This window comes from Bos indicus, chromosome 6 (genome assembly GCF_029378745.1).
Source record: "Bos indicus isolate NIAB-ARS_2022 breed Sahiwal x Tharparkar chromosome 6, NIAB-ARS_B.indTharparkar_mat_pri_1.0, whole genome shotgun sequence".
Taxonomy (NCBI): Eukaryota; Metazoa; Chordata; class Mammalia; order Artiodactyla; family Bovidae; genus Bos; species Bos indicus.
In genome coordinates this window covers 12,039,288-12,061,592 of record NC_091765.1, presented here as the reverse complement: position 1 = coordinate 12,061,592, position 22,305 = coordinate 12,039,288, and positions in this window count along the sequence as shown.

Here is a 22,305-nt window from a genome sequence, read left to right as displayed (position 1 = left end):
AGGACAGAGGGTATATAGTCCCCTAAGAGGAACAGGAAACTGGTTTTGGTGATCATTCTCTGCTATACTTGACTTCTCAATAAAAAAGTAAAATGGCTGTAGCACCTCTAGGATTCACGGCGCACAAAACATCATCCTAGATTGTAGAGTGGACTGGTTTCTGGCACCAAATCAAAAAAAGAATGAGAAAACCTCTTCCCCCCAAACCCCCAGCAGGCTATCACTTGCCTCTTATTGGCACAGAGAAAGTCTTAGGTCAATACTGAGCCAGACCCTTATGCTAGGCCAGGAAAATACCATGCATTGCTTCATATTCACACTGCTGCTGCTGCTGTTAAGTCGCTTCAGTCGTGTCTGACTCTGTGCGACCCCATAGACGACAGCCCACCAGGCTCCCCTGTCCCTGGGATTCTCCAGGCAAGAACACTGGAGTGGATTGCCATTTCCTTCTCCAATGCGTGAAAGTGAAAAGTGAAAGTGAAGTCGCTCAGACTCTTCTCGACCCCATGGACTGCAGCCTACCAGGCTCCTCTGTCCATGGGATTTTCCAGGCAAGAATACTGGAGTGGAGTGCCATTGCCTTATATATATTCACACTAGAAACATAAAAAGAAATGGGATTCCTTTTACTGCAGTCAACCCTTCTCCTGGAACTAGGAGTAGGTCAACTTCACCTGAAAGACATTGACTTCATGTGGAAAGATAAGTCCTTGTATTATGTCATTGGTAAGAAAGCAGAAGGAAGAATCTATATTGTTGTGTTCCCTTACAATGAATATGCCGCAGTCTCTCTCTAGGATGGCTTTGTCCCAATCCTGCACCCTTGCGCATATCCAGTTATCATAAGACTTTAAATTAATCCTCAAGATTCCAGTTAAGAAATGGAGTATTTCCAGTAAACAAGGATGTCATAGTCATCAGCGTTTGCATCCCTCCAGTATAAGCTCCTGAGCCCTAAAGGCACTCAGGAAGGAGAAGAGCACCTGTGATCAGGCAGCCCCTAGATCACTCACTCCCTACAGTGAGCCTCAAGGGAGCTCGGGGAGTGAGCCCCACAGAATACTAGCCCCAGATAGCTGAGATACATATGAAAAGAATGATTTCAGTAAGCCCAGACTCTTGCATCTTCCCACACATAGAAAAGCGCTAAATTCCTTAACTTGAGTATCTAGTTTCCTTTAATTCACAATGATCTCTTGATGTTCAAACTACCTGCCCTTTGTTGCAAAACTTCTATATAGCCTGGTTTCTCCCCTCACCTCATCAGAGCAGTTCTCCCAGGGTTCCTTGTGATGCTGTCTCCCAGGCTTCAAGTCCTAGAAAGTCCCACCAAATAAAGCGTAACTCTCAACTTTTAGGTCGTGACTATTTAAGTTGACACAGCGTAAATGAACACTGTGTCTAAACTTCAGTGTACCTTGTATTTCATATTCTTTCAATGCCATGCTCTACTTCCTGGGAAAACATCTGCCTGTTTTCTACCAAACGCATCCTCACCCCAAGTGCTTACCCTTCTAACTCTGTAAAGACAATTTACTGACTGCCTTGATAGATCTTTTCTGGCTCTAATCCTTGCTGTCCCCAGTCTGGGCTGTCAGTTCACAATCTAGATGCCAGTACTGACATTCCAAGGAAGCTGCGACGAAGATCAATATCCTTGCCTCATGATTTAAATAACTGCAATGTGATAATCCCCAATTTCGATGGGGAGAAAGTAGAGAACAAGAAAGTAGGTAGGAAGAGGACTTGAGGAATTGCTATGTATTTATTTAATAATTTAATACTTGCAGTTATTTTTGTGCTCTCACAGATGATGGGCCAGAGAACTACATAAAAGTATTTTTATTAATTTTTCGTAACAGCCCTATGTGATAGATACTCTGCATTTTTTATTTTATAGATGAGGAAATGGAAGCTTGGCATTGCTAAATATCTTCCTCAATGTTCATCTCAACATATGTAGGCCATGAGGGATGAAGCCAGCATATAAACCCAGATGGTGTAACTAGACAAAAGACAAAAATAAGGTAAAATGAAACTCTAAACCTCAAATGTACCAACTTTTCCATTTTGTCTGAAACTGAGTCTTCTAAGATTTATTAAATTAAAATTCTTTTTATTCATTTACTATTTTGACATAGTTAATATTTGAAGTTAATATTAGCACACAGTTAAACTGTGCTAAGATTTGTAAGTAGTTGAAAAGATGAATTATACATAGGTGTCCTTAAGAAACTTATTATTTGATACAGGAAAAGAATATATGAAATGTGATGTTAAAATATTTAAAACACAGTAAATTAAATAAAATATGCTTCTGCTGCTGCTGCTAAGTCGCTTTAGTCGTGTCCGACTCTGTGCGACCCCATAGACGGCAGCCCACCAGGCTCCCCCGTCCCTGGGATTCTCCAGGCAAGAACACTGGAGTGGGTTGCCATTTCCTTCTCCAATGCATGAAAGTGAAAAGTGAAAGTGAAGTCGCTGGCTCAGTCGTGTCCCACTCTTCGCGACCCCAGGGACTGCAGCCCACCAGGCTCCTCCGTCCATGGGATTTTCCAGGCGAGAGTACTGGAATGGGGTGCCATTGCCTTCTCCAGTAAAATATGCTAGTGAGTTACAAAGAGTAAATAAAAGGTGTGGAAAGAGCACTGGACAAAAGCTGCTTTTCTAAGACTCTGAGAAGAGAACAGCCTTGGGGTAGCACGGGGTCAAAGAATTGTCACCTTTTTTAATTTAGGATTTAAGAAAGTCGAATAAATATAATTTCAGGCAAAAGAGAAAACAAAGGGAGAGCCTGAGGATTAAACAGAAAAGGCAGGGGAAAATTCAGTCACTTTTTGTTCCATGGCTTTATATAGACTGTTAATTATCTATAGTCATTGGTTCCTTCATGCGTTTTTCTTTGCCTGTTGATTTTAATCTCCTTTGGATCTCACGCTCAGAAAGTCGGGTGAATTAAACTCCTCGATTCATGCTACAGCAGCATCATCCCTGGGTCTACACAATGCCCTGCTTTTCCTTCAGTTACATTTTTATTTCTTCTTATCTTATGTCCCCCTCCCAAGTCCCTCCTCTCCAGTACTGCAAAGCCAACCATTTAAATCAATTTAACATACTCTATTGTGTTGATGCAAAATTTATCTGTATGTTGAAATTATGAAAATGATGTTGTTTTACATATTTCACTTTTTCTTTTGTTGTCTTTATCATTTGTTTCCCCTCAGCACTACATCTGTAAAGTCAGTCTTGCATGTTGCTGTGTGTTCCCCATTGCTTATATCTCCTGCGTGAGACTCCTTGGTGTGTATTCCTCCCATTTACTTTCAACTTTCCTAGTGATGGGACCACAGCGACTCCAGGCCTTCAGCTCACAAATATTACTGCAAAGAACACCCTCGAATGTATCATCTATAACTCAACATGAGAATTTTCATGGGAAAATAAATACAGAGAAAAGTTATCGAATTTCTCAAAAAAAAAATACTAGGATTGACTTAGAAAACATTGACTATATAAATTAACTTATGGATAATTGATATTTCTATGATATTATCTCATCCAAGAGCATAAAATCTCCAAATTAATTTTTTTATAAATGTTTACATATGTTTGATTCAGATCATGTTTAGGATGCTTATTCGTTTTTCTATTCCATCTTATTTTTGCATATAGTACCTTAGTTTTTATTATTGTTTAGTGATTATTCTGTTGTCAAAAAGTTCAATGTAACTGATTTATATACAGAAAATTTATTGAGCTCTCACTTCTTCAAATTAACTATTCTATTGATTTTTTTTCCTGGTAGATAATCATATAATTTATAAATAAGAAATTTTTTCTTCCTTTTTAATACTTAAATGTGTTTTTTCTTTCATTATCGCTTGGACCTGGAATTCCAGTATTATAGTAAATCAGTGATAATAAACATTTTCTCTAGCCCTTGAATTTAAAGAGTGAGTACATCATTATTTCCTCCATTATATTCAATATTTGTCATAGATTTTTTTTAATATAAAAAATTTACCAAGTTAAAAAAGTCTCCTTTTCTTCCTAGATTGCCAAAAATTTTCATCTTAAATATCAAAATTTTTTTATATGTTGATTGAGATATTCATTAATTTTATTATTTAGACCAAGGTTTCGCAAACTTTTTCAGCAAAGGACCAGAGAGTAAATATTTTAGGCAGCAGAGTACATACAGTTTCTGTCACATATCAATTGTTTTTTGCTTGTTTCATTATTTAGAACCCTTTAAAAATGTTAAAGGACCATATAAAAAACTACAGGCTGGGTTTAACCTATGGATTGTAGTTTATCAATTCCTACTTTAGATTTTTAATGTGATAAGTTATAAGAACAAACTGATGCCAAAAATTCGTGAATACTGAAATTAACACTACTTGATTATGTTATACTATTTTTAAATGACATTTTGAATTTCATGACCTATTATTATATTTTGTTTCTAGGTTCATAAGTGTAATAGACCTAAAATTATATTTTCTCATATTATATTTATGACTTTGAATCAGTATTCACAAGTCTAATATGAAATCTCACAAGACATATGAAATCTCTACAAATAAGATGAACTATATAGCTTTCATACTTTTTTATAAAACAATATTAGCTAGTTATTTACATCTTGACTGTATTAAACTATAAACAGAACAGGTGTAAAGTTTAATAAAAGGGGAATATTCTCATTAACACTGCAATCATTTAATACTTTTTGGTCTATTTGAGTTCCATATTTTTCTTAATCCAATTTTTGGTATTTTTAATTTTTCTAAAAATTTATTCATGTGATCCAGTTTTCAGATTTGTTGGTGAATTTGAATGGTTTCTTGCTTTTTTTTAATCTTTATGTTTCAGTGGTGATTTCCTATTTCCATCCTGTAGTTTGTTTATTTGCATCTTTTCCATTTTTACACCCCCTTTCTCTCTCTTAATCGGATTTACCAGCCATCTTATTATTTTTTTTAATGAATATGATTTTGAATTTGTTAATATTCTCTATTCATTCTTTATTTTATTTGTTCCTGCTCTTGCCTTTATTTCCCACCTTCTTCTTTGAGTTCAGTTTCTTATTCTATTTCTAGCTTCTTGATTTGAATATTTAGCTTACTAATTGTACTTAACACCTGGTAAAAATATTTTAAAATATCAATATTCTTGAAGTATGGCTTTAGCAGTTTGCTGATATATATATATATATAATGCTGATATATGAACTATATAATGCACAATATGAATATATATAACTATTATGTATCTATACCAATATGCAATTACCTATTACTTTTCATCACTAAATTGTAACTATCTTTATATTTCATTTATATTTTTCTAGCTTTGCCAGAGATTATTTAGGAATATGTTATTTAGTTTAAAAACATATGAGTTTTTCTTAACTGCATTTTTATTTATCTCTAATTTTTTTTCAAGCTGGTTTTATTTTTTTAATTTAAACTTATTTATTTTAATTGGAAGCTAATTACTTTACAATATTGTATTGGTTCTGCCACACATCAACATGAATCTACCACAGGCATAACGTGTTTCCCATCCTGAACCCACCTGCCTCCCTGTACCATCCCTCCGAGTCATCCCAGTGCACCAGCCCCAAGGATCCTGTATCAAACCTGGACTGGCAATTCATTTCATATATGATATTATACATGTTTCCATGACATTCCCCCAAATCATCCAACCCTCTCCCTCTCCCACAGAGTCCAAAAGACTGTTCTATAATCTGTGTCTCTTTTGCTGTCTCGCATACAGGGTTATCGTTACCATCTTTCTAAATTCCACATATATGCATTAGTACACTGCATTGGTGTTTTTCTTTCTGGCTCACTTCACTCTGTATAATAGGCTCCAGTTTCATCCACCTCATTAGAACTAATTCAAATGTATTCTTTTTAATGGCTGAGTAATACTCCATTGTGTATATGTACCACAGCTTTCTTATCCATTCATCTGCTGATGGACATCTAGGTTGCTTCCATGTCCTGGCTATTATAAACAGTGCTGCGATGAACATTGGATACACATGTCTCTTTCAATTCTCGTTTCCTCGGTGTGTATGCCCAGCAGTGGGATTGCTGTGTCATAAGGCAGTTCTAGTTCCAGTTTTTTAAGGAATCTCCACACTGTTCTCCATAGTGGCTGTACTAGTTTGCATTGCCACCAACAGTGTAAGAGGGTTCCCTTTTCTCCATACCCTCTCCAGAATTTATTGCTTGTAGACTTTTGGATAGTAGCCATTTTGACTGGCATGAAATGGTACCTCATTCTGGTTTTGATTTGCATTTCTCTGATAATGAGTGATGTTGAGCATCTTTTCTCTAATTTCACTTCATTTTGGTAGAAGTGAAAAGGACTGATGCTTTGGAATGCAGTCTCTTGTGACCTAATACATAATCTATTTTTTTTAATGTTAGATGTATTATGGAAAAGAGTCTGTATTTAATGTCCATTGAGTAAAGCACAATAAACAGAGAGAGAGATCTATATACATACTAGTTTAAGGTTTTTCACTATATTTTTTAAGTCTTCAACATTAATGTTTATTTTTGGTCTACTTGTTCTATCAGCTTCTAAAAAAGCAAAATGGCTGTATGAGGAGGCCTTACAAATAGCTGTGAAAAGAAGAAAAGTGAAAGGCAAAGGAGAAAAGGAAAGATATACCCATTTGAATGCAAGTTCCAAAGAATAGCAAGGAGAGATAAGAAAGCCTTCCTCAGCAATCAATACAAAGAAATAGAGGAAAACAACACAATGGGAAAGACTAGAGATCTCCTCAAGATTATTAAAGATACCAAGGGAACATTTCATGCAAAGATGGGCTCGATAAAGGACAGAAATGGTATGGACCTAGCAGAAGCAGAAGATATCAAGAAGAGGTGGCCAGAATATACAGAAGAACTGTACAAAACTATCCAAAAAGATCTTCATGACCCAGATAATCACGATGGTGAGCCAGACATCCTGGAATGTAAAGTCAAGTGGGCCTCAGGAAGCATCACTATGAACAAAGCTAGTGGAGGTGATGGAATTCCAGTTGAGCTATCTCAATCCTGAAAGATGATGCTGTTAAAGTGCTGCACTCAACATGCCAGCAAATTTGGAAAACTCAGCAGTGGCCACAGGACTGGAAAAGGCCAGTTTTCATTGCAATCCCAAAGAAAGGCAATGCCAAAGAATGCTCAAACTACCGCACAACTGCACTCATCTCACACGCTAGTAAAGTAATGCTTAAAATTCTCCAAGCCAGGCTTCAGCAATACGTGAACTGTGAACTTCCAGATGTTCAACCTGCTTTCAGAAAAGGTAAAAGAAACAGAAATCAAATTGCCGACATCTGCTGGATCATTAAAAAAGCAAGAGAGTTCCAGAAAAACATCTATTTCTGCTTTATTGACTATGCCAAAGCCTTTGACTGTGTGGATCACAATAAACTGCAGAAAATTCTGAAAGAGATGGGAATACCAGACCACCTGACCTGCCTCTTGAGAAACCTGTATGCAGGTCAGTAAGCAATAGTTAGAACTGGACATGGAACAGCAGACTGGTTCCAAATAGGAAAAGGAGTACGTCAAGGCTGTATATTGTCACCCTGCTTGTTTGACTTCTATGCAGAGTACATCATGAGAAACGCTGGACTGGAAGAAACACAAGCTGGAATCAAGTTTGCCAGGAGAAATATCAATAACCTCAGATATGCAGATAACACCACCCTTATGGCAGAAAGTGAAGAGGAACTCAAAAGCCTCTTGATGAAAGTGAAAGAGGAGAGTAAAAAAGTTGGCTTAAAGCTCAACATTCTGAAAACGAAGATCATGGCATCCGGTCCCATCACTTCATGGGAAATAGATGGGGAAACAGTGGAAACAGTGTCCGACTTTATTTTGGGGGGCTCCAAAATCACTGCAGATGGTGACTGCAGCCATGAAATTAAAAGACGCTTACTCCTTGGACAGAAAGTTATGACCAACCTAGATAGCATATTTAAAAGCAGAGACATTACTTTGCCAACAAAGTTTCGTCTAGTCAAGGCTATGGTTTTTCCAGTAGTCATGTATGGATGTGAGAGTTGGACTATAAAGAAAGCTGAGCGCCGAAGAACTGGTGCTTTTGAACTGTGGTTTTTAAGAAGACTCTTGTGAGTCCCTTGGACTGCAAGAAGATCCAACCAATCCATCCTAAAGGTAATCAGTCCTGGGTATTCACTGGAAGGACTGATGTTGAAGCTGAAACTCCAATACTTTGGCCACCTGATGCAAAGAGCTGACTCATTTGAAAAGATCCTGATGCTGGGAAAGACTGAGGGCAGGAGGAGATGGGGACAGCAGAGGATGAGATGGTTGGATGGCATCACCGACTCGATGGACATGAGTTTGAGTAATCTCCAGAAGTTAGTAATGGACAGGGAGGCCTGGTGTACTGCGGTTCACAGGGTCTCAGAGTCGGACACGACTGATCAACTGAACTGAACTGAAGAAAGTTATTCAAGAAACCAAAAGCTAAAATTGTTCATTTATAGTTGTCTTTCTGCAGTTTAGGTGTAACTTTTATGTATTTAGAGTCAATAGGATTAGATAGACATATGGTTATGATAGGTATATCATCTTGCCCTACTGTATTTTTATAGAAATAATCCCCTTATCATATCTTTTTACATTAAAATCTATTTGATCAGGGTTCTCCAGTTTTCTTTTCGTTTTATTTACCAAGTCTAGTCAAGGCTATGGTTTTTCCATTGGTTATGTATGGATGTGAGAGTTGGACTATAAAGAAAGCAGAGCACTGAAGAATTGATGCTTTTGAGCTGTGGTATTGAAGACTCTTGAGAGTCCCTTGGACTGCAAGGAGATCCAACCAGTCCATCCTAAAGGAGATCAGACTCCTAAAGGAGTCCTTCATTGGAAGGACTGATGTTGAAGCTGAAACTCCAGTATTTTGGCCACCTGATGCAAAGAGTTGACTCATTGGTAAGACCCTGATGCTGGGAAAGATTGAGGGCAGGAGGAGAAGAGGATGACAGAGGATGAGATGGTTGGATGGCATCACTGACTCAATGGACATGGGTTGGGTGGACTCCTGAGTTGGTGATGGACAGGTAGGCCTGGTGTGCTGCAATTCATGAGGTCACAAAGAGTCAGACATGACTGAGTGACTGAACTGAACTGATCCAAGTATTTATCTCTCCATCGTTTTAATGTCACCCTGTTTGATATTTTTAAGCAGATCTCTTATAAATAATACATTACAGAATTCTGTTTCTGAATGTCACAATTGCTATATATAATTTTTCACATTATCAGGCAAATTTTCTGACCAGTTTCATCTGTAAATCCTTAGGGACAAGTGAATTCCAGCTCTATGTGTGGAAAGGGAAGTAGTAAAGGAACAAAAATGTAGACAATCCACATCTTTCCATCACCTTAGCAGGGGTTTTGTCCTCTCTAGCTATTAATCCATCAGAATCAACGTCAGCAGTCAGGGATATTGCTGCCAATTTCCAGTAATAAAGAACAAGCAACAATTATCCAAAGGCAACAGGGGGAGAATCAAAAGCAAAATTTTATAAATATTTTCCTTAACCACCACAGTCAGTGATCTCAGTAATTTCCAGCAAATTTTCAGCCATTCACCATCCAAACACATACTGATATAAGAATTATCCTTTGACTTTTTGGCCTAAAAGAAATTGCCTAGCCCCCATTCTCAAATGGGCTTCCTAGGTGGCACTAGTGGTTAAAAACCACCTGCCAATGCACTAGACATAGAGACCCAGGATCGATCCCTGGGTTGGGAGGATCTTGGCATAGCAGGGCATGGCAAACCCCTCCAGTACTCTTACCTGGAGACCTCCATGGACATGGACTTCTTGTCCCTGATGGGCTTCAGTGCATTGGGTAGCAAAGAGTTGGACATGACTGAGTGGCTAACACACACACACACACGCATATATATACATATTCTCGTTGTTGCATATTGCACTGAATAGAATCTCCAGTACAATGTTGAATAGAAACAATAAGAGTGGACATTTTTGCCTTCTTCCTGATGTAGAGCATTCAGCCTTTCCTCATTAAGGTCAAGGAAGTTTCCTGTTTTTTATTTGCTGATATATTTTTCAAATGCTTTTTTCTGCATCTAATAAGATGATCATACATATATAAATATCTGTGGACATGTAAATTACAGTCATTCATTCTTAAATATGAAATAAAATCTGTATTTCTATAATAACACCCATTTGACCATCATGTTTATTTTTCATACAAACCATTGGAATAGCTTACTAAAAACATATGAAATTTTGCATCTATTTTTGTCAGGATTTATGGTTTCTTATTTATTTATAAATAGTCAATTAATATTTTATTTATAGTCTAGTCAAGGCTATGGTTTTTCCTGTGGTCACATATGGATGTGAGAGTTGGACTGTGAAGAAAGCTGAGTTGATGCTTTTGAACTGTGGTGTTGGAGAAGACTCTTGAGAGTCCCTTGGACTGCAAGGAGATCCAACCAGTTCATTCTAAAGGAGATCAGCCCTGGGTGTTCTTTGGAAGGAGTGATGCTAAAGCTGAAACTCCAGTACTTTGGCCACCTCATGCGAAGAGTTGACTCATTGGAAAAGACTCTGATGCTGGGAGGGATTGGGAGCAGGAGGAGAAGGGGACGACAGAGGATGAGATGGCTGGATGGCATCACCAACTCGATGGACGTGAGTGTGGGTGAACTCCGGAAGTTGGTGATGGACAGGGAGGCCTGGCGTGCTGCGATTCATGGGGTCACAAAGAGTTGGACACGACTGAGCTACTGAACTGAACTGATCTGAACTGATTCTTACATTTTCTTGGATATCAGAAAAATACTGAGTTTGTGGGATGAATTGTGCAGTATTTTCTCTGCCTAAGTTTTCTGGAAGAAGTCATGTAAAATTGTTATTATTTCTTCCTCAAATATTTGGTCAAATTCATCAGTGAAACTGTTCAGGCCCCAGATTTCCTTTGTGGGAAAGATTTGTATTACAAATCCAACATATTTAATAAATGTAGAGCTGTTCTGTTTAACCATTTCTTCCTGTGTGAGGACAGATAAATTAGTAGTTTCGTTGTGGCCAAAATCTTGGTTTTCTCTGCCCACTGAAGCTGAATAAAAAATATGGAGACAGAGTTTGGAGGAAATAGAAAGGTGGCTTTAATCTTCAGCTGGCAGAGGGGAGAACACAGTAGGCTCCTGCCTCAAGAACTGTGTCCCTCTCCATGAGAAATCTGGGGTATTATATAGTTGAGGGCTCGCAGTAACGGGTAGGTGATGAGGAACAAAGGTGTAAAGATCTTGTATTCATCTTCCTCTTGCATTGTTTCAAAATCAGTCATAGGCTGGTGTCAGGTAGCCCAGTAATTGGTTCTGGCAGTCCTGTAGCCTGGGTTGTTGTTGTTCAGTCACTTAGTCATGTCTGACTATTTGCCACCCAATGGACTGAACTGAACTGAACTGGACTGAAGCATGCCAGACTTCTCTGTCCTTCAGCATCTCCTGGAGCTTGCTCAAACTCATGTCCATTGAGTCAGTAATACCATCCAACCATCTCATCCTCTTTTGTCCCCTTCTCCTCCTGCCTTTAATCTTTTCCAGCATCAGGGTCTTTTCTAATGAGTTGGGTTTTTGCATCAGGTGAACAAATTATTGGAGCTTAAGCTTCATCATCAGTCCTTCCAATGAATATTCAGGATTGATTTCCTTTAGGATTATTCGGTTTGATCTCTTTGCTGTCCAAGGGACTCTGAAGAGTCTTCTCCAACACCACAGTTCAAAAACATCAAGTAGCCTGGTAATTGGGTCCATTGTCTTTTGTGTATTGTACTGTGGCTTTCTTTCTATAATGCAAACAGAGAAAAAGTAGGAGGAGTGGTCTGCAAAGAGAGTGCTAAGAAAGTGAGCACAGGATAGAGGAAGTAATTAGCAGAGAGTACCTAAGGATAATAGGTACAAAATGTAGCACTTGCAGAGTTAGGGGGCAGAAAAGCAAATTTAGTTACAGATTAGGAACAGTTGAAGTAAAAACTAGGAGTGATCAGGCCTACTCACTGTATTCTTTATCTTCTGCATTCTCAGGAAAGAAAGGAAAAACTCATTCTTCTTTTTTTTCCTTTTCACAGCAACAGTTTGGGATGAACAAGTACACACTACTATATAGAAAGGAGAAAATCAACAAGAACCTAATGTATAGCACAGGGGACTCTACTCAATATTCTTTAATAACTTATTGGAAAAGAATCTGCAAAAGAAAGATATTAATATATGTATATGTATAACCGAATACTTGAAGTTAACATAAATGTAAATCAGCTATACTCCAATATTCAACATAAACATTTGCTTTTAAATTAAAAAAAAAAGAAACTATTTCTTCCTGATAAGCCCTGATTGTTCATTCATGTCAATGAATTTCATCTAGATAGCCAAATTTATTATCATTAAGTTGATCATAATGTTTCTTTATTATTATTTGAACACCTATAAGGTCTTTAGTTACATCCTCTGATATTCCAGATATTGGGAATTTGTGTCTTCTTTCCTTTTTCTGTTGATCAGTCTGGCTAGACATTTATCAATTTTGCTGACCTTCTCAAAGAACTAGCTTTTTCTTTCATTGATTTTTTTTCTTTTTTATGTGCTTTATTTTATTGATTTATGTTCTTAACATTTTATTTACTCTCCTGCTTACTTTGAATTTAATGTGCTCTTCTTTTTCTAATATTTTAAGACAGAAGCTGAAGTTGTTGATTTCAAATATTCCTTCTCTTCTAATATAGGCCCGAGCACTATGAATTCCTCTCTAAGCAGTGCTTTATCAGTATCTCAGAAATTTGGCAGCTTTGACAAAGAAGTGTTCTCATTTTCATTTAGATAAAAATATTATCTAGTTCCTGTTTCAATTTCTTCTATGACTCATTGATTGTTTAAAAGTCTTTTAGTTTTCAAATGTTTGGAAATTTTTCTAGATATCTTTTTAATTGATTTCTAGTTTAACTTCTACTTGTTGCTTTAAGCCACTGAGTTTTGGGGTGATGTGTTATACAGTAAGTAGGTAATTGATAAAGAACTCATGACACTAGGCAAATGAGATACTTTATCGTTTGGGATTTTGTAAAGAAAACAGAAAGATATTTAATACAATAAATTATGTACATGCAAAAGCCTTAGAAAAGCAAAGGTCATAAAAGGCATCATTGACTTTCAGGAAATCTGAAAGTTGTAGACTAGGGCAAAGAGAACGATCAGACCTATCATCTGCCTATTGTTGTTCAGTCACTAAGTCCTGTCAGATCTTTGTGACTCATGGACTGCAGCACGCCAGGCTTCCCTGTCCTTCACCATCTCCTGGAGCCTGTAGCAGATGTATTAGGATAGAGATGATTAGCATAGATGTAGAGATGATTAGTATAGCTGACTACTCCTTTAAAGTGAGTTTAAGCAAGACTTTATATCTGATAAAGGGCTTCCCTGATAGCTCAGTTGGTAAAGAATCCGCCTGCAACACAGGAGACCCTGGCTCAATTCCTGGGTTGGGAAGATCCCCTGGAGAAGGGAAAGGCTACCCACTCCAGTATTCTGGCCTGGAGAATTCCATGAACTATATAGTCCATAGGGTTGCAGAGAGTCGGACAGGACTGAGTGACTTTCACTTATATCTGATAAAATAACTACAATAACAACAACAAACAAACAAACAAGGGAAATACCATGAATTTAAGAGGTTTAAAGCAGTTCTGCTGTTTTGGGGAACTAAATTCATTTCTGAAGTTATTATCTTTAAAAAGTCTTTAATTACCCTAAATTACTAAGCAAAGAATAGCACTATAAGATTGAGTTAGGCTGGAAATGCCTTTTGAAGCTTCCTTTTTTAAAAATCAAATACTATACATCTACTGTATTACAGATGAAAATGAAATTTGATTCATGCAATAAACAAAATGACATCTATCAATGAGTCTAGGTTTCAATAGTAAAAGGCATAAGCAAAATAATTTCCATAATAATTATATTTTTATATAGACATACACTTTTTAAATTGAAGTATAATTGATTTATTACAATATTGTGCTAGTTTCCAGTGATAAATTACATATATATCTGTATTTTTTCAGATTATTTTCCCTTATACTTATCTATAAAATATTAAGTGTAGTTAATATTAAGTGTAGTTCCCTGTGCTACACTTAATAATCTGTGCTATACAGCAGATTCTTTTTAGTTACATATTATATATATAGTAGTGTGTATATGTTAATTTACCCCTCTCTCCACTTTCCTCTTCAGTAACCACAAGTTTGTTTTCTATGGCTGTGAGTCTCTTTATCTTTTGTAGATAAGTTCTATTTGTATCTTATATGTACTGAATATGTACATAGTACACACAGAATATATATATATATATGTATGCTTATAAGAGAACATTACTTAGCCACAAAAAAAGAATGAAATAATGCCATTTGCAACAACATGGATGAACCTAGAGAAAATCATACCAAGTTAAGTCAGCCAGACAGAAAAAGTGAAAGCTATACTTACACATTTTAAAGCTTTTGCTATTCAAAACTTTTTTTTAAGATTTAAAGCATGTAATAAGGTAGTTTTTATGAGACAAAACAGTTTTTTTCAAAAGATTCCTACTACAAAATACAAAAATGAGAATAATGGCAAACAATTGTACAAAGCTGTTTATCTTTTTCCTGCAGTTAGGTTTGTGGTGCAAACTACTTTTGGCAAAGTTTCTGGCCCTGAAGCTTGAATCTGTGCCCTCAAAGATATAATGACAGATAATGATCAAATTAGTGTTCATAAATCTAGGTTTTAGAGATGATACCAATTCCTGTCATTATTATTTACTCAAATTCTGATAGTTTTAGTTACATTTACTTCAAGCTGCCATGAGGTCATCATAGCCCCAGTCCTGCTGACTGTTTAATCACAAAGGTCTGCATTTAATTCACAACCAAAAAAGAAAAGTTCTCTATTTTTCAAAATTGTTCTCTCAAAGTCAGTGCTACACAATATCTAAACTGGGATGAGAAAAGGGAGATTTTATAGGAGAATTTCTCATAGAATATGCACCTGATGCTATGGAGAAAAAGGATTATTATGGAATTTTTGTTAGTTTCATTTTCATTTTAATTTTCTGATGAAAGCATGTTGAATACTCAAGGATATTTTACATATGCATTCACATAAAAATGTTGTGCATAATGTCAGGGGTTCATTAGCTTGGTTTGAAACCTAAGCTTGGTTCAGGGATTTTAGGTAAGGATTCTTCCTATTTCAGGCACTTTTAAATACACTTATCAGAGCTGCACATGAACATTTTGGCTCCCCATAATTTCCATTTGGTATAAGGTCATTAACCTATATTGAGAGATTCTGTTTATTTCTGTAAGAATGCATCCAGGCACATAATAATCTTTTGTTCAGCATCCTTTTCATAAATGCCCTTGAGGGCGGTACTTTCTGATCTAAGGAACAATCCAGTATTGTGCTCCCCCTAAATAACTGGTGTTTATCTTCATATTCTGAACTGTGATATTCTCTGGGAGTTTTCTCAGCAACCCACCATTATGAAGTAGATAGACATTTTCATAGCATTTATCTTATGTATTTGACTTATTGCTGACTCCAATTTACATTATTGTTTATCCTTTTTCAGATTTTCCTCATTGCTTCTCATTTGTGTTACAATAGTACATGTTTGTAAGATATCCTAAATCCTTTGAAATTAAAAAATTCACTTTAAACTATAAGTTGCTTTTGTATATTTAAGGAAAATGACTTAACAGATTAATTTTTCTTACTATGAGATCAGATAAGATCAGATCAGTCGTTCAGTCGTGTCCGACTCTTTGCCACCCCATGAATCGCAGCACGCCAGGCCTCCCTGTCCATCACCAATTCCCAGAGTTCACTCAGACTCACGTCTATAAAGTCAGTGATGCCATCCAGCCATCTCATCCTCTGTCGTCCCCTTCTCCTCTTGCCCCCAATCCCTCCCAGCATCAGAATCTTTCCCAATGAGTCAACTCTTCGCATGAGGTGGCCACAGTACTGGAGTTTCAGCTTTATTTAGCTTCATTCCTTCCAAAGAAATCCCAGGGCTGATCTCCTTCAGAGTGGACTGGTTGGAGCTCCTTGCAGTCCAAGGGACTCTCAAGAGTCTTGTCCAACACCACAGTTCAAAAGCATCAATTCTTCGGCGTTCAGCCTTCTTCACAGTCCAACTCTCACATCCATACATGACCACAGGAAAAACCATAGCCTTGACTAGACGGACCTTTGTTGGCAAAGTAATGTCTCTGCTTTTGAATATGCTATCTAGGTTGGTCACAACTTTCCTTCCAAGGAGTAAGTGTCTTTTAATTTCATGGCTGCAGTCACCATCTGCAGTGATTTTGGAGCCCAAAAAAATAAAGTCTGACACTGTTTCCACTGTTTCCCCTTCTATTTCCCATGAAGTGATGGGACCAGATGCCATGATCTTCGTTTTCTGAATGTTGAGCTTTAAGCCAACATTTTCACTCTCCACTTTCACTTTCATCAAGAGGCTTTTGAGTTCCTCTTCACTTTCTGCCATAAGGGCGGTGTCATCTGCATATCTGAGGTTATTGATATTTCTCCCGGCAATCTTGATTCCAGCTTGTGCTTCTTCCAGCCCAGCATTTCTCATGATGTACTCTGCATAGAAGTTAAATAAACAGGGTGACGATATACAGCCTTGACGTACTCCTTTTCCTATTTGGAACCAGTCTGTTGTTCCATGTTCAGTTCTAACTGTTGCTTCCTGACCTGCATACAAATTTCTCAAGAGGCAGATCAGATGGTCTGGTATTCCCATCTCTTTCAGAATTTTCCACAGTTTATTGTGATCCACACAGTACCAAATATAGTACACGTGGCATGCAGTAGTGGAGACTACATAAACCTCAGCATCCCTGGTGGCTCAGATGGTGAAAGAATCCACCTGCAATGCAGGAGACCTGGGTTCAATCCTTGGGTTGGGAAGATCCCCTGGGGGAGAGCATGGCCACCCACTCCAGTGTTCTTGCCTGGAGAATCCCCATGGACAGAGAAGCCTGGCAGTCTGCAGTCCAAGGGGTTGCAAAGAGTCAGATATGACTGAGTGACTAAGCACAGCAGCATCAGATGGATCTGAGTTCAAATACTGTCTCTGCTACTTTTAATAATCTTGACAAAGCTATGTAACCTCTAGGGAGCATTGGTTTCCTAACCCCTAAATGGAGAAAATAACTTTATTGAATGTCTCCTATTTGCCACACATCATTCTAAGTTGTTTATATAAGACATGCATTGTCTAATTATTTTGACAACCTATGAGGAAATTATTATTCATCTTACAACTGTGGTAATTAAAGCTCAAAATGATGAATAATGTTCCCCAAGATTAATACAGCTAATAGGTGGTAGACATTGAAATTCAAGTCCAATTTAACTACAAAATCATACACACACACACACACACATATATATGCTGCTAAGTCACTTCAGTTGTGTCCGACTCTGTGCGACCCCAGAGACGGCAGCCCACCAGGCTCCCCCATCCCTGGGATTCTCCAGGCAAGAACACTGGAGTGGGTTGCCATTTCCTTCTCCAATGCATGAAAGTGAAAAGTGAAAGGGAAGATGCTTAGTCATATACAACTCTTAGCAACCCCATGGACTGCAGCCTACCAGGCTCCTCCATCCATGGGATATTCCAGGCAAGAGTACTGGAGTGGGGTGCTCTCCTATATATATATATATATATATATATATATATATATATATACACACACACATATATATAAGTATATATATATTCTTTTAAAACATGCTGAATTGTGAATACTAAACTTGTGAAAAATCTGTCTAGGGTAATAGAATATGCATCAGAGTTAATAAGTAGGACCTACAACTCAGAAATTTATGCTCTCAATTCAGAGAATCTTCAACAGTTAAGGCCACCCCCTTTCTGATACTGCCACCACTTTAACTCCCTATTGATATAAGATGAAGGCTAACTACAGAAAATTGTGGAAAATTTTATGAAAAGAAGACATCCCATCTACCCATCTCCCATTTGAGTGGGTGGCATGCTTTTCCTTTTGAAAACCGATGAAGGAGACACAGAGTCTCTTATAAATTGGGGATACCTGTAAAATGGGGCTCGTACATTTTGTTTCCTGGCTTGGTATCTGTTTAGCTACCAGACTTCCTGTTCTTTGTGCTACCAGACCATGGGTTAAAAAATACAAAAAAAAAACCAACAACAACAAGAGATGAAGGTTTGCTGGCAAATCTGAGAGAAGTTGGAGGGAAAACAGTGTCATCTCAGTGTTTGATCTCACAAGTGTCTCTGGTCCGAGAACTCACCAGGAGACATGGGGTCATGGTTGAATAGGAGACCATAGGAGTGTGTGTCGAAAGCATATACTTTTCAAAAGAATGAAATATGAGGCTTCCAGGAGGATGAAAATACATGGTTTAATGTTAGAAGCGACTGCTGGTGCCCAGGCAAGCTGCATGCCCGAATAGGACCCTGCATGTCAACATCAAGCCCACCTGCAGTGAGGAAGTTGAGTTTGCAAAATTAAAAGGAAGACCATAGTTTTGTCATGGGTGGTTAACCAAGGGAACTGGGTAACATTCCCTCTCTTCCACTTAACTAACTTTTCCAGAAAGGGACACATTTCAGGGAGTGCAGGATACAGATTTAGGAACCAGAATATCCTCCCCACACATACACACACTTCTAAACCTACAAACCACTAAAGTATAACTGCCTAGGCATGGGGCGAGTAGGAAAACAATGGTGATTATTTAATAACAGAAATTGATAGAAAATAAAGTGTATAAGTGGTTGAGATAAAGTCATGAGAGAGAAATCCAAGGTGAATGTGTTCCCTAGAGGTGTTCAGTGATCAACCTGTCAACTGTGGATGGACCACTCCATGATGCACATTCAGTTCAAGCTGTTAAAAAAAAAAAAAGCCATTGTATATTTATGTATTAGTCTTGATGTGACTCGAATGCTTAGTTGGCTGCCTGTGGCATAAAAGACAAATAATATTTTTGCTTTCTCAAACTTGCTCCATTTTTCTAGAAGATATTAAAAATCAAAGTTTCAGGTGCAATTTACGAATTCAATATGCTCAGTAAAAAATAGATATCAAAATTTTTGAAGAAGCCCCATGCTTTTTCCACAGTGACTGTACCAATTTATATCCACAGCAATCGTGCATGAGGGTTCCCTTTTCTCCATATCCTCACCAAGATGTATTATGGAATCTTACTCAGGCATAAGAATGAAACTTTGCTGTTCATAACAACATGAATGGATCTGGAGGGCATAATCCTAAGTGAAATGTCAGACAAAGTAGGACAAATACTGTATATTTTCACCTATATGTGGAATCTAAAAAATAAAACAAATGGACAGTTATAACAAAAATAAAAACATATTCATAGATACAGAGAACAAACTGGTGGTTACCAGAGGGGAGGATGAGAGAGACAAAATAGGTGAAGGGAATTAAGACGTAAAAACCACTATGTATAAAACAAGTTACAAGGAAGTAATGTACAGCACGGGGAATGTAGTCAATATTTATACCAATTTTGTATGGAGTACAATCTATCAAAATATCAAATTACTGTGTTTTACACCTGAAACTAATATAGTAAGTCAACTACACTTAAGTTAAAAAAAAATAGGTATAAATGTCTTCAGTATTTTTTACTTACATGTATGGAGTCAATAAATTCTTTTCAACAAATAAATATTGGAAGTCAAGTATGTACATATGGCTCCATTTGATAATCTTTAGGAAACTAGATTATAATCAGAAGTTGTCTTAAACTCTAGCTATTTATTTTTATTTATTTTTTTATTTATTATTATTTATTATTATTTCAGGAAATTTTAGGATTGTGTAAAAAATTATTCTTGCTGTCTGCCACTATTACAGCTAAATGTGGGCTAAATTCAGTAAGTTTAGATTTAAGAACTATCCGTAAGTGTCACAATACTAACCATTAACAGTAGAAGAGTACTCCATTTTTGACATCCTACTAAATATCAACATCCTTATAGAAATTAATTCTAATTCTACAACAATCCAAAAGGTTAGTTTTCAGTTGGAAAAATGATAAAAACAAGCAAAAATCCTGAAACATAGAATCATAAAAAAGTTTTTTTTTTTTAAATCTCTGTGATTGCCAAGTTATTTGAAGTATAGCTGTCCTAATAGTGATAGTAATATAGTAATGATAATATGTGGCTTATTCAAGCTGCTAAATACTCAAGGTTAGACACTTCCTTTTCTGTCTTTAAAGCTCCTGGTTTTTCACGTCACACTGTTTCTCACAGAAATTGAAATGTTCAGTTGGTTCACTTTTCTTCATATCATTCTCAAGCTTCTACAACTAAATCTGAATTTCACAGGTGGTCACAAACATTCTTATTTAATTCTAAATTCTAATTAGGTCTGAAAACACCATTTTTAAAATAAAAAACAAGTTATTTTTCATCTACAGAAAGTGAAACATAATGGCATTGACCCATATGCCAAAGTCCTAACTTGCTGAAAATTTATCCCAAGTGGCTTGCTGATGTGAATCAAATGTCCTAACTCCCAGGGCTATGTTCTCTAGCAGTGTCTGACTACTTTCAAAGGCAGAGGTTTAGTAAAATATTCTCCAGCCTAGGCTGATCTCAAAAGAACATTAAAAAAAAAAAAAAAAAAACTGTTATTAATCCATTGATGAATCGATGCACAGTTGGGCCAGAAGAATAAAAGTTGTTAGTATTTGATGATCTGAGGGGAGCCTAAGGGTGGAAAACCATTTCTAGTCTGCAGTATTAGAAAGCACTCAGTCATTTAAAAAGTATTACTGTCTCTTCTTCAAGCAATTTTAGACTGTAAAATGCATCATAAATGTATTTGTTTCTTGCTTTTGAACAGATCATACAATACCAGTAAAAACAAAATACAGTGTAAAATATTGCTGGATATTGACAAATCACTTTGTAGATGGACCAGAAAAATTATTTATAAATGATTAATTAGAGACCCAGTTAGAGTCATCTGGTAAAAAAAAAATATATATATATATATATATATATACACATACACACACACACACCTAAAGAAAGGTATCTACTCTTTAACATGTCAAATTCCAATCTTATTTCATAATCTTATTTCCATCTATAGGTAATAGATGTAGTAAAAATACAGTCTTCTGTATTTGGAAATTAAAGCTCTGTAGTATGGTTGAAATTCATACAGTACAAAAAATAGTTATTATTACTTCAGGCAATGGAATATTTTGCTTGTGATGGCATATTCTTTCATGTATGCATTTTTACTGAAGAAATTTTGTAGAGACCTAAAGCTGTGAAGACCTAAAAATTATTATGGTTAATATAAATTCATTCCTAGATAAGACATTTAAATGTAAATGCTGAAGAGGCAGTTTTGAGGCAAGACACAAAGAGAGAATTAAATAAGCCTATTTAGTTGCTTTATTGTAAATAACACATATGGCTATTGCTAGCAGATTCTCCGGCTCTTTATTTTACCTTTGGTATTGTTGTGGTGAGCCCATCTCTCAAGCATAGCTTTTTTAGATTCAGAGGACACCAGGAGCTTGTGGGCACAGTGTTAAGTACACAAAACACTTTGCTTAATTTGGACAACCTGGGAAATGAAAACCAGAAAAGGTACTGTTCTTTTGTGAGTCTTCAAATAAGTCTCTGAATTTTATATTATTATCATAAAATTAAATATTTGAGTGGTCAAAATGCTGGGGATTAAAAAGGATTAAGTATGAAGTGACTAGGAACTAGAATATACTCCCAGCAGAAGCCAAGGCAAAAACAAAAGCAATAAAACAGTGCTTTCACTATCAAAAATAAACCGGAGGGTTCTTTCATGGATTCAGTATATTTTGTGACTTGACACTGTCATCAGGAGGACTGATCAAATGTTCAACATATTTCTTAACTTATAATCCTACCACTTGGAAATTAATAAGAAATGAACAAAGTAAATTTTTGAGATGGAGAACTATTAAGAGTATAAGGAATGACATGCTGGGAGGTGATACAGCTCCCCAGAAATATTTCAGAGTCTGTTTTGAACCAATAAAATTACAGGATTTGGCAATAATTCTGATCATTACCTGTGTCATGTATATATTTTCTTTATCTTCTAATCTTCCTATTCTAGCCTT